Source organism: Aegilops tauschii, chromosome 4, assembly GCF_002575655.3.
Source record: "Aegilops tauschii subsp. strangulata cultivar AL8/78 chromosome 4, Aet v6.0, whole genome shotgun sequence".
Classification (NCBI taxonomy): Eukaryota; Viridiplantae; Streptophyta; class Magnoliopsida; order Poales; family Poaceae; genus Aegilops; species Aegilops tauschii.
In genome coordinates, this window is record NC_053038.3 from 64,074,161 (window position 1) to 64,088,982 (window position 14,822).

Genomic DNA, 14,822 nt, shown 5'->3' on the forward strand with positions numbered 1-14,822 from the left:
CGACTATCTGATCGATGCGAGGAAGAGGGAAGTGATCCTTTGGGCAGGCCCGATTGATATGCTTAAAGTCGATACACATACAGAGTGAATCATCTTTCTTAGGAACCATGACGACATTGGTGAGCCACTCGGAGTGGTAAATCTCTCGGATGAACTCAGCTGCGAGAAGCTGAGCCACTTCCTCGCCAATTGCTTTTCTCTTCTGTACGGCTGACCGTCGGAGATGCTCTTTGACTGGTTTTACCTTTGGGTCAACTCACAAACGGTGCTCAGCCAGTCCCCTGGGTACACCTGGCATGTCAGAAGGTTTCCATGCAAAGACGTCCCAGTTCTCACGGAGGAACTGGATGAGCGCTTCTTCCTATTTGCTGTCAAGTGTCGTTGAGATATGAGTCGGAGCAGCATTGGGATCGGTCGGGTGAATATGAACTGACTTTGTTTCACCGGACGACTGAAATGCAGAATCTGAGACAGGCTTCTTGGCTCGCAACAAATCACTCGGATCTGCGTTCTTCTGGTATTCCTGCATTTCAACGGCTGCCATTTGTTCATCAGCAATTTTTGAGCCCTTCTGGAGGCACTCTTCTGCTTTCTGCCGATTACCAGTGACTGTGATCACTCCTCTGGGACCAGGCATCTTCAATTTAAGATACACGTAGCATGGTCGAGCCATGAAACGAGCATACGCAGGTCTGCCCAGAATAGCATGATAGGCACTTTGAAAATCCACCACTTCAAATATCAACTTTTCCTTACGATAATTCTTCTAATCACCGAAAACCACGTCAAGAGTGACCTGGCCGAGTGATTCAGCTTCCTTTCCAGGAATAACACCGTGAAAACTCATGTTGCTCTCACTCAGCTTGGACATCGGAATGCCCATCCCCTTCAAGGTTTCAGCGTAAAGGATATTCAGGCCGCTGCCACCATCCATCAACACTTTGGTCAGTCGAGTGCCTCCAACAACTGGGTCGACTACCAACGCTTGCTGCCCTAGAGTGGCAACGCGTGCTAGGTGATCAGACTGGTCAAATGTGATTGCAGTTTGCGACCACTTCAAATATGTCGTCGTTGCCGGGGCAACCATGTTTACTTCTCTGTTTATCACCTTCAGTCGACTTTTGCTCTCAATGTCAGCAAAAATTACCAAGGTGGAATTGACATTGGGGAAACCATCCTCCTCCTCTTTGTCTTCATCCTTATCAGACTCTTTCTCTTTCTCACTGGGTTGTTTCTCTCAGAATTGCTGGATAAGGAGTCTACACTGTCGAGTGGTATGCTTGGGATAAATCAGATTTCCCTCTTCGTCTTTCTTGGTGTGAATGTGACATGGTAAATCCAACACATCATTCCCTGCTTGATCTTTTACCTTCTTGGGGGTCCAGGGACCCTTAGGTTTTCCCTTAAATTTTCCTTGGGTCGCGACTGCAACCTCTCCAGGAGCCGTAGGCTCTGCTTTGCGCTTTTGCTTTCGATTGGAATTAACTCCCCCGGTGTCTTGGCCGACTGGTTTGCTCTTGCCACTGCGGAGTCGGTCTTCTTCTTCACCATTCGCATACCGAGTAGCTATTTCCATCATTCGGGTCAGGGTCATGTCTCCTGTCCGACCGAATTTCAGGTTAAGCTCACGATACCGAACGCCCACCTTGAAGGCGCAAACTACTTGATGCTGAGACACATTCTCCACAGTGTGATGCAAAGTGGTCCACCTCTGGATGTAATCCCTCAAAGTTTCATTTGGTTTTTGCACGCAATGCTGTAATTCTGCCAACCCTGTAGGTCGCTTGCATGTGCCCTCGAACGTTCTGACAAACACTCGGGCTAACTCCTCCCAGCTGAATATATTGCCTGGAGTCAATTGATTGAACCAGGCTCTAGCTGATCCTTCAAGCATCAGGGGGAAGTGCTTCATGGCCACCTCATCATTGCCACCATCGATCTGAACAGCCGCTCGGTAATCCTAAAGCCAAGTGTCAAGCTTGGACTCACCAGTGAATTTGCTAACTACAGTCGCCAACCTGAAGTTGGGAGGAATCTCTGCAGCCCTGATGGCTCTGCTGAAACTGTTGGGGATCGTAACAGAAATTTAAGATTTCCTACGCATCACCAAAATCAATCTATGGAGTCATATAGCAACGAGAGAGAGAGAAAGGAGTGCATCTACATACCCTTGTAGATCGCGAGCGGAAGCGTTCAAGAGAACGGGGTTGATGGAGTCGTACTCGTCGTGATCCAAATCACCGATGATCCTAGCGCCTAACGGACGGCACCTCCGCGTTCAACACACGTACGGAGCGGAGACGTCTCCTCCTTCTTGATCCAGCAAGGGGGAAGGAGAAGTTGATGGAGATCCAGCGGCACGACGGCATGGTGGTGGAAGCAGCGGGATTCCAGCAGGGCTTCGCCAAGCGCTACTGGAGGAGGAAGAGGTGTCACGGGAGGGAGAGGGAGGCGCCAGGGCTTAGGGTGTGGCTGCCCTCCCTCCCCTCCACTATATATAGGGGCTAGGGGGGTGCATGCCCCCTTGGAGATCACATCTAGAGGGGGGGGCGGCGGCCCCTCGGGGGGCAACGGCCCCCTTAGGGTTTCCAACCAGGGGGGCGCATGCCCCCTCGGGGGGCAACAGACCCCTAGGGTTTCCAACCCTAGGCCCTTGGGCCCTTGGGTGGGGCGCACCAGCCCACCAGGGGCTGGTTCCCACGCCACTTCAGCCCATGGGGCCCTCCGGGATAGGTGGCCCCACCCGGTGGACCCCCGGGACCCTTCCGGTGGTCCCGGTACAATACCGGTGACCCCCGAAACTCTCCCGGTGGCCGAAACTGGATTTCCTATATATAAATCTTTACCTCCAGACCATTCCAGAACTCCTCGTGACGTTCGGGATCTCATCCGGGACTCCGAACAACTTTCGTTTAACCGCATACTAATATCTCTACAACTCTAGCGTCACCGAACCTTAAGTGTGTAGACCCTACGGGTTCGGGAGACACGTAGACATGACCGAGACAACTCTTCGGTCAATAACCAACAGCGGGATCTGGATACCCATGTTGGCTCCCACATGCTCCACGATAATCTCATCGGATGAACCACGATGTCGAGGATTCAATCAATCCCGTATACAATTTCCTTCGTCAATCGGTACGATACTTGCCCGAGATTCGATTGTCAGTATACCGATACCTTGTTCAATCTCGTTACGGCAAGTCTCTTTACTCGTTCCCGTAACACATCATCCTATGAACAACTCCTTGATCACATTGAGCTCATTATGATGATGTCCTACCGAGTGGGCCCAGAGATACCTCTTCGTCATACAGAGTGACAAATCCCAGTCTCGATCCGTGCCAACCCAACAGACACTTTCGGAGATACATGTAGTGCACCTTTAGAGCCACCCAGTTACGTTGTGACGTTTGGTACACCCAAAGCGTTCCTACGGTATCCGGGAGTTGCACGATGTCATGGTCTAAGGAAATGATACTTGACATTAGAAAAGCTTTAGCAAACGAACTACACGATCTAGTGCTATGCTTAGGATTGGGTCTTGTCCATCACATCATTCTCCTAATGATGTGATCCCGTTATCAATGACATCCAATGTCCGTGGTCAGGAAACCGTAACCATCTATTTATCAACGAGCTAGTCAACTAGAGGCTCATTAGGGACATGTTATGGTCTATGTGTTCACACATGTATTACGATTTCCGGATAAACAAATTATAGCATGAACGATAGACAATTATCATGAACAAGTAAATATAATAATAACCATTTTATTATTGCCTCTAGGGCATATTTCCAACAGTCTCCCACTTGCACTAGAGTCAATAATCTAGTTACATTGTGATGAATCGTACACCCATAGAGTTCTGGTGTTGATCATGTTTCGCCCGTGGAAGAGGTTTAGTCAACGGATCTGCGACATTCAAATCCGTATGCACTTCACAAATATCTATGTCTCCATTTTGAACATTTTCACCAATGGTGTTGAAGCGACGCTTGATGTGCCTGGTCTTCTTGTGAAACCTGGGCTCCTTGGCAAGGGCAATAGCTCCAGTGTTGTCACAGAAGAGAGTCATCGGCCCCGATGCATTGGGAATAACTCCTAGGTCGGCAATGAACTCCTTCATCCAGATTGCTTCATGTGCTGCCTCCGAGGCTGCCATGTACTCCGCTTCACATGTAGATCCCGCCACGATGCTTTGCTTGCAACTGCACCAGCTGACTGCCCCACCATTCAAAATATACACGTATCCGGTTTGTGACTTAGAGTCATCCAGATCTGATTCGAAGCTAGCATCGACGTAACCCTTTACGACAAGCTCTTTGTCACCTCCATAAACGAGAAACATATCCTTAGTCCTTTTCAGGTACTTCAGGATGTTCTTGACCGCTGTCCATTGTTCCATGCCGGGATTACTTTGGTACCTTCCTACCAAACTTATGGCAAGGTTTACATCAGGTCTGGTACACAGCATGGCATACATAATAGACCCTATGGCCGAGGCATAGGGGACGACACTCATCTTTTCTCTATCTTCTGCTGTGGTCGGGCATTGAGTCGTGCTCAACTTCACGCCTTGCAATACAGGCAAGAACCCCTTCTTGGACTGATCCATATTGAACTTCTTAAATATCTTGTCAAGCTATGTGCTTTGTGAAAGACCTATGAGGCGTCTCGATCTATCTCTATAGATCTTGATGCCTAATATGTAAGCAGCTTCTCCAAGGTCCTTCATTGAAAAACACTTATTCAAGTAGGCCTTTATGCTTTCCAAGAATTCTATATCATTTCCCATCAATAGTATGTCATCCACATATAATATGAGAAATGCTACAGAGCTCCCACTCACTTTCTTGTAAACACAGGCTTCTCCATAAGTCTGTGTACACCCAAACGCTTTGATCATCTCATCAAAGTGAATGTTCCAACTCCGAGATGCCTGCACCAGCCCATAGATTGAGCGCTGGAGCTTGAATACCTTGTCAGCATTCTTAGGATCAACAAAACCTTTCGGCTGCATCATATACTATTCTTCCTTAAGGAAGCCGTTAAGGAATGCCGTTTTGACGTCCATTCACCATATTTCATAATCGTAGAATACGGCAATTGCTAACATGATTCGGACGGACTTCAGCTTCGCTACGGGTGAGAAGGTCTCATCGTAGTCAACTCCGTGAACTTGTCGATAACCCTTAGCGACGAGTCGAGCTTTATAGATGGTAACATTTCCATCCGCGTCCGTCTTCTTCTTAAAGATCCATTTATTTTCTATCGCTCCCCGATCATCGGGCAAGTCTGTCAAAGTCCATGCTTTGTTTTCATACATGGATCCTATCTCGGATTGCATGGCTTCAAGCCATCTGTTGGAATCTGGGCCCGCCATTGCTTCTTCATAGTTCGAAGGTTCACCGTTGTCCAACAATATGATTTCTAGGACAGGGTTGCCGTACCACTCTGGTGCGGAACGTGTCCTTGTGGACCTACGAAGTTCAGTGGCAACTTGATCATGATCGTCATCATTAACTTCCTCTCTAGTCGGTGCAGGCACCACAGAATCATTTTCTTGTGCCGCGCTACTTTCTGGTTCGAGAGGGGTCATCTCATCAAGTTCCACTTTCCTCCCACTTACTTCTTTCGAGAGAAACTCTTTCTCCAGAAAGGACCCGTTCTTGGCAACGAAGATCTTGCCTTCGGATCTGAGGTAGAAGGTATACCCAATGGTTTCCTTAGGGTATCCTATGAAGACGCATTTTTCTGACTTGGGTTCGAGCTTTTCAAGTTGAAGTTTCTTGACATAAGGATCGCATCCCCAAACTTTAAGAAACGACAGCTTAGGTTTCTTTCCAAACCATAATTCATACGGTGTCGTCTCAACGGGTTTCGATGGAGCCCTATTTAAAGTGAATGCGGCAGTCTCTAAAGCATAACCCCAAAATGATAGCGGTAGATCGGTAAGAGACATCATAGATCGCACCATATCCAATAGAGTGCGATTACGACGTTCGGACACACCATTACACTGAGGTGTTCCAGGCGGCGTGAGTTGTGAAACAGTTCCACATTTCCTTAAGTGTGTGCCAAATTCATGACTCAAATATTCCCCTCCACGATCTGATCGTAAGAACTTTATTGTCCTGTCACGTTGATTTTCAACCTCACTCTGAAATTCCTTGAACTTTTCAAAGGTCTCAGACTTGTGTTTCATTAAGTAGACATACCCATATCTACTCAAGTCATTAGTGAGGGTGAGAACATAACGATAGCCACCGCGAGCCTCAACGCTCATTGGACCGCACACATCAGTATGTATGATTTCCAATAAGTTGGTCGCTCGCTCCATTGTTCCGGAGAACGGAGTCTTGGCCATTTTTCCCATGAGGCATGGTTCGCACGTGTCAAATGATTCATAATCAAGAGACTCCAAAAGTCCATCTGCATGGAGTTTCTTCATGCGTTTGACACCAATGTGACCAAGGCGGCAGTGCCACAAGTATGTGGGACTATCATTATCAACCTTACATTTCTTGGCATTCACACTATGAATATGTGTAACATTACGTTCGAGATTCATTAAGAATAAACCATTGACCAGCGGGGCATGACCATAAAACATATCTCTCATATAAATAGAACAACCATTATTCTCGGATTTAAATGAGTAGCCATCTCGCATCAAACGAGATCCAGATACAATGTTCATGCTCAAAGCTGGCACTAAATAACAATTATTGAGGTTTAAAACTAATCCCGTAGGTAAATGTAGAGGTAGCGTGCCGACAGCGATCACATCGACCTTGAACCATTCCCGACGCGCATCGTCACCTCGTCCTTCGCCAGTCTCCGCTTATTCCGCAACTCCTGCTTTGAGTTACAAATATGAGCAACCACACCGGTATCAAATACCCAGGAGCTACTACGAGCACTGGTTAGGTACACATCAATAACATGTATATCACATATACCTTTGGTATTGCTGGCCTTCTTATCCGCTAAGTACTTGGGGCAGTTCCGCTTCCAGTGACCGTTTCCCTTGCAATAAAAGCACTCAGTCTCGGGCTTGGGTCCATTCTTTGTCTTCTTCCTGGCAGCTTGCTTACCGGGCGCGGCAACTCCCTTGCCGTCTTTCTTGAAGTTCTTCTTACCCTTGCCTTTCTTGAACTTAGTGGTTTTATTTACCATCAACACTTGATGTTCCTTTTTGATCTCCACCTCCGCTGATTTCAGCATTGAATATATCTCAGGAATGGTCTTTTCCATCCCCTGCATATTGAAGTTCATCACAAAGCTCTTGTAGCTAGGTGGGAGCGACTGAAGGATTCTGTCAACGACCGCGTCATCCGGGAGATTAACTCCCAGCTCAGACAAGCGGTTGTGCAACCCAGACATTTTGAGTATGTGTTCGCTGACGGAACTATTCTCCTCCATCTTACAACTGTAGAACTTGTCGGAGACTTCATATCTCTCGACCCGGGCATGAGCTTGGAAAACCATTTTCAGCTGTTGGAACATCTCATATGCTCCGTGCTGCTTGAAACGCTTTTGGAGCCCCGGTTCTAAGCTGTAAAGCATGCCGCACTGAACCAGGGAGTAATCATCAACACGTGTTTGCCAAGTGTTCATAACATCTTGGTTTGCTGGGACGGGTGCTTCACCTAGCGGTGCTTCAAGGACATATGCTTTCTTGGCAGCTATGAGGATGATCCTCAAGTTCCAGACCCAGTCCGTATAGTTGCTACCATCGTCTTTCAGCTTGGTTTTCTCTAGCAACGTGTTGAAGTTGAGGTTGACATTAGTGTGGGCCATTTGATCTACAAGACATATTGTAAAGATTTTAGACTAAGTTCATGATAATTAAGTTCATCTAATCAAATTATTAATGAACTCCCACTCAGACAGACGTCCTTCCAGTCATCTAAGTGATACATGATCCGAGTCAATTAGGCCGTGTCCGATCATCACGTGAGACGGACTAGTCATCATCGGTGAACATCTTCATGTTGATCGTATCTTCTATACGACTCATGTTCGACCTTTCGGTCTTCCGTGTTCCGAGGCCATGTCTGTACATGCTAGGCTCGTCAAGTCAACCTAAGTGTATTGCGTGTGTAAATCTGGCTTACACCCGTTGTATGCGAACGTTAGGACCTATCACACCCGATCATCACGTGGTGCTTCGGAACAACGGACTTTAGCAACGGTGCACAGTTAGGGGCAACACAATTCTTGAAATTTTAGTGAGAGATCATCTTATATAGGCTACCCTCGTTCTAAGCAAATAAGATGTAAAACATGATAAACATCACATGCAATCAAATAGTGACATGATATGGCCAATATCATTTTGCTCCTTTTGATCTCCATCTTCGGGGCGCCATGATCATCATCGTCACCGGCATGACACCATGATCTCCATCATCGTGTCTTCATGAAGTTGTCTCGCCAACTATTACTTCTACTACTATAGCTAACGGTTAGCAATAAAGTAAAGTAATTACATGACGTTCCACTTGACACGCAGGTCATAAATAAATTAAGACAACTCCTATGGCTCCTGCCGGTTGTCATACTCATCGACATGCAAGTCGTGATTCCTATTACAAAAACATGATCAATCTCATACATCACATATATCATTCATCACATCCTTCTAGCCATATCACATCACATGACACTTGCTGCAAAAACAAGTTAGACGTCCTCTAATTGTTGTTGCAAATTTTTACGTGGCTGCTATAGGTTTCTAGCAAGAACGTTTCCTACCTACGCCAAAACCACAACGTGATATGCCAATTTCTATTTACCCTTCATAAGGACCCTTTTCATCGAATCCGATTCGACTAAAGTGGGAGAGACAGACACCCGCTAGCCACCTTATGCAACTAGTGCATGTCAGTCGGTGGAACCTGTCTCACGCAAGCGTACATGTAAGGTCGGTCCGGGCCACTTCATCCCACGATGCCGACGAATCAAGATAAGACTAGTAACGGCAAGTAAATTGACAAAATCGACGCCCACAACAACTTGTGTTCTACTCGTGCATAGAAACTACGCATAGACCTAGCTCTGATATCACTGTTGGGGATCGTAACAGAAATTTAAAATTTTCTACGCATCACCAAGATCAATCTATGGAGTCATCTAGCAACGAGAGAGAGAGGAGTGCATCTACATACCCTTGTAGATCGCGAGCGGAAGCGTTCAAGAGAACGGGGTTGATGGAGTCGTACTCGTCGTGATCCAAATCACTGATGATCCTAGCGCCGAACGGACGGCACCTCTGCGTTCAAAACACGTACGGAGCGGAGACGTCTCCTCCTTCTTGATCCAGCAAGGGGGAAGGAGAAGTTGATGGAGATGCAGCAGCACGACGGCGTGGTGGTGGAAGCAGCGGGATTCCAGCAGGGCTTCGCCAAGCGCTATTCGAGGAGGAAGAGGTGTCACGGGAGGGAGAGGGAGGCGCCAGGGCTTAGGGTGCGGCTGCCCTCCCTCTCCTCAACTATATAGGGGCTAGGGGGGGTGCATGCCCCCCTTGGAGATCCCATCTAGAGGGGGGGCCTCGGGGGGCAACGGCCCCCTTAGGGTTTCCAACCAGGGGGCGCATGCCCCCTCGGGGGGCAACAGACCCCTAGGGTTTCCAACCCTAGGCCCTTGGGCCCTTGGGTGGGGCGCACCAGCCCACCAGGGGCTGGTTCCCACGCCACTTCAGCCCATGGGGCCCTCCGGGATAGGTGGCCCCACCCGGTGGACCCCCGGGACCCTTCCGGTGGTCCCGGTACAATACCGGTGACCCCCGAAACTCTCCCGGTGGCCGAAACTGGATTTCCTATATATAAATCTTTACCTCCGGACCATTCCGGAACTCCTCGTGACGTTCGGGATCTCATCCGGGACTCCGAACAACTTTCGTTTAACCACATACTAATATATCTACAACTCTAGCGTCACCGAACCTTAAGTGTGTAGACCCTACGGGTTCGGGAGACACGTAGACATGACCGAGACAACTCTTCGGTCAATAACCAACAGCGGGATCTAGATACCCATGTTGGCTCCCACATGCTCCACGATAATCTCATCGGATGAACCACGATGTCGAGGATTCAATCAATCCCGTATACAATTCCCTTCGTCAATCGGTACGATACTTGCCCGAGATTCGATTGTCGGTATACCGATACCTTGTTCAATCTCGTTACGGCAAGTCTCTTTACTCGTTCCCGTAACACATCATCCTGTGAACAACTCCTTGATCACATTGAGCTCATTATGATGATGTCCTACCGAGTGGGCCCAGAGATACCTCTTCGTCATACAGAGTGACAAATCCCAGTCTCGATCCGTGCCAACCCAACAGACACTTTCGGAGATACATGTAGTGCACCTTTATAGCCACCCAGTTACGTTGTGACGTTTGGTACACCCAAAGCATTCCTACGGTATCCGGGAGTTGCACGATCTCATCGTCTAAGGAAATGATACTTGACATTAGAAAAGCTTTAGCAAACGAACTACACGATCTAGTGCTATGCTTAGGATTGGGTCTTGTCCATCACATCATTCTCCTAATGATGTGATCCCGTTATCAGTGACATCCAATGTCCATGGTCAGGAAACTGTAACCATCTATTGATCAACGAGCTAGTCAAATAGAGGCTCACTAGGGACATGTTATGGTCTATGTGTTCACACATGTATTACGATTTGCGGATAACACAATTATAGCATGAACAATAGACAATTATCATGAACATGAAATATAATAATAACCATTTTATTATTGCCTCTAGGGCATATTTCCAACAGAAACACTCTGGACCGGAAACATGAACTCTGCTGCCAGTCGGGCGATCTATGTCAAGTCCCTCTCTGTGGGCTCTGTTTCTGTCGATCAGACCTTGAACGAGGATCGACCTCGCATCAAAACATGGCTCCCTTGGGTCAACTGGTACTCTTCGTTCACCACTGCGCGGGCGCCTGTCATCATATTGCCGGGGCATGTATGATCCACTCCTCGGAGGAGGTGTGGGCACTCAACGGCAGCCATCGCGGCCGAGTCGGTGATCATACAGCTCGTAGTTCCGACCTGCGTACTGCTCCTGGCGATGCCCACGTCCCTCACGCCGCAGGGGCGATCTTGTGCTGTGGGCTGACTGAACTGTGTCAGCCATCACAGATCTACTATGTATTCTGTTACACGACTGAGATACTGCTGTGTTCTGCTCTCCTGCTGCTCGCAGCAACGTCCTGATTTGCATCAAACCTCTTCCCGCCTCTGACTGAGACGGCTGAATCGACTCTGCTATACGGGCAGCGGCTGTAAGATTCTGAATGGGAGTGTGATATACCTATGGCTCAGGCGGAAATAGTTGTCACTTCCGTCGACTGGACTCAGGGATCTACCACCGAGCACTCTCGTCAAGTGCATGCTGAAGGTTCTCCAGTCGAGTGCACTCAGCCAAAGTGGCCAGGCGCGCCGCCTCTAAGGCCTAAGCCTCAGAGGTCTCTCCGGCAATGGGCGTGTGGAGTGCCTCCATGTTGCGGCGGGGAAGTTCCTCCCTCTGCTGTGAGGTGAGGGCTTCGGGATGATACTCCTCATGAACCTGCGACGGATCGCCGCCGCCGTCGTCGCGCGAAAACCAGGCGGGCTGCACGGCGCGTTGACCACCAAGACTTCCGCCGCAGGGTCGCTGCTGTCGCATTCGGACAGGGTCTCGACGGAGCCAGTCGACAGGTCGAACAGGCCGTGGAGAGATTCGTCGGGCTCGATTGCCGCGACTTGGGGGGTAGCCGACTGGCGTGCCACCGCGTGCTTCACCCACCGCTAAAGCCGCGAGCGACCGGATCGCTTGCGATGATGAACGGCGGGGAGCGAAAACACCGCGGGAGCCGACCGATACTGGGTCGATGGCTGCCGCAGAAGGACGCCGCGAACACACGCGCGAAAGTGCGTCGCTCCGCGGACAGGGAGCGCCTCGACGTCGAGAGGAGCCTCCTGGAGCCAGGCGGAGTCGTCGGCGATGAAGACGAGCGCGCCGAGACGGATCTCGCGACCTTCAGCCAAACCACCGCCGGAAACCATGATGATGGGAATCGGAAAAATCGCAACCTCACCGGAAAGTCGCTAAGACACCTGCCCCACGGTGGGCGCCAACTGTCGTGGTTCTAAGTCTGACAGTAGAATGGGGGGTAAGTATGAGGAGGCAAGATCCTAGCTACGGTGGAGTTGTGCATGCAAGATTTACGAGTTCAGGCCCTTCTCAGAGGAAGTAACTGCCCTACGTCTCGGTGCCCTGAGGCTGGTCGATTGGATTATGCGTGAAGTTACAGGGGCTGTGAACCCTTGTGCTAGTGGAGGGGGTGGCTTATATAGAGTGCGCCAGGACCCCAGCCAGCCCACGTTAGAAGGGGTTCAATGTACATTAAGATAGAGACGTTACTGGTAACGCCAGCATTAAATTCATATAAATGATCATTAAGACTACGGAGTGAACGCCCGACCGTTGTCATTCAGAGTGACCTTAAATCTTCTGTTCTCTGAGTGGTTTCTGGTATGGTCGAATAAACATATCTTGGTCGAATGGAATTGGGATATCCGAGTGAACACTGAGTCGAGTGAGTTGTGTCCTGTGGTGATTTCAATCGGTAGTATCTGCTGTCCTTTGGATGTCCTTGACTGTAGGGTAGTGTCCTTGAGTAGGGTGCTTAGATCAGGTCTATTGCCCTACCCTAGGTACATGTCATCGTCAGCGATCGGAAGGGCAAAGGGTCGGTGAGGAAGTGGTGAATCTCTGCCGTCTCCGTATTCAATTTCAAGTTTTTAATAATCTAGTTTAAACTTGTTCGTCGTTCATGTGAATTACGTGAACTCTGGCGATCTTTTGGACATCCGTCGGTGATCTTTTGGTGATGGGAATGTGTATTACTATGTCCGATTATACGTTTGTGTGATGATCTACACTGTTTTTATCACATTGCATGCTAGTATGGATATGAGGTCTCCCAGCAGAGGTGGAACAAATCCGAATATTCACTGGTATCCTGGAAAAATTCTCTATGTTTACTGGACTAGTTGTTAATTACAACAAATCTTCCATAGTCCCTATCAATATTTCTGATGATAGAGCTCAGGAGTTGGCAAATATTTTCAATTGCAAAAAGGAAGCAATGCCCTTCACATATTTGGGACTTCGCCTGGGGTCTACCAGACCAAAGGTAATTGATTTAATTCATATGGTTTTAAGATTGGATGCTAGGCTACCTGGTATTGCAACCATGATGACTTACTCTGGCAGACTCACACACTTGAAAGCTATTGTCTCTGCTCTGCCCATTTTTGCTATGTGCTGCATTAGAGTAACTTTCACTATCCTGGACCACTTTGAGAAATCTATAGAAGTTCCTTCCGTATGGTAAAGGAATTAACAAACATGGCAATTGCTTGGTTAAATGGGATAAGGTATGTCTTCCAAAAAAAGCTGGTGGACTAGGGGTACTTGATCTCAGAATGCAAAATAAAGCTCTTCTCACCAAATTCCTTTACAATTTTTTAAATAATCATGATATCCCCTGGGTGAGATTGATATGGAACAATTACCATGCTAATGGTGAACTACCAAGTTTCCCTACAAGAGTTGGATCATTTTTGGTGGAGGGACTGTTGTTCCATTCTGGAGAATTTTAAAGAAATGACTATCTATTCAGCTGGACATGTTAGTACCATTAAGCTTTGGGCTGACAAATGGTGCTCCAGTCATTGATCACCATGATGGCACAATTATTCTCCTATGCTAAGAATGCACACATTACACTGAAAGAGGCAAGCAATCTTAACTATGACAGTTTTTATGAAATGTTTCATCTGTCAATGTCAAGCATTGCAGTTCAGCAAAGCATTCAGTTAGAAGATCTAATAAATGACAGAGAGAAACAAGATCAACCTGAATCTTGGCAACTCTATTGGGGTGGATCAAAATATTCTAACAAAAGAATATATATGGAATACATTGGCAACCCTATAGATGCTCCTAAACCTTTCCAATGGATATGGAAATCATGTACTTTACCCAAGCAATTTTTTTTTCTAGTTGCTCTTGCAGGATAGGCATAATACTAGAGATTTCCTTACCAGGAAAAGTTTTCATATCCAATCCACCTCATGTGTGCTATGTGAAGATGAACCGAATGAGCATTTGATGCACCTTTTTTCAGCTGTGACTTTAGTCAGAATTTCTAGATGAATATTGGTATCCAACGGAATAAAGTCTTTGATCTTCTTGAAATGTTGTTGGATGGCAGGAGACACAACAATATTAAGTGCTATAAGGAATGCCTGATTGCAGGCTGCTGGAGCTTATGGAAGTACAGGAACAGTGCCATATTTGATCACAAGGAAAAGAATATGGCTTGCTGTATTAGCACATTCAAAGAACATTTTGATATGATTATAAAAAAAGCAAAACCTAGTTTGAAGGAAGGCATGTAGAGCTGGCTAGACTACTTGTAGATTTTTCTTACTTTGTCAAGTTCATTGTACAGTTGATGTAGCATTATACCCTTATTAATGAAAATCAAAGTTACAGTGGGGGTTTCCCCACTGTGTTTGCTCAAAAAAAAGTATGGATATGAGGGAACGAATATGAGATACACGAAAGTGGACGAATGATTTAAGCCCGGATTTGCAGGTCGCTGCTGTAGATGCTCTAATGCCATGATTTTGTGTGAAACCTGTCTGCCTACTACACATAGTGGTGCATAAAAGTTTGCATCAACCCCCCCCCCCCCCCCTCCCCCCTCCAATTTACATGTCGCCCTCAG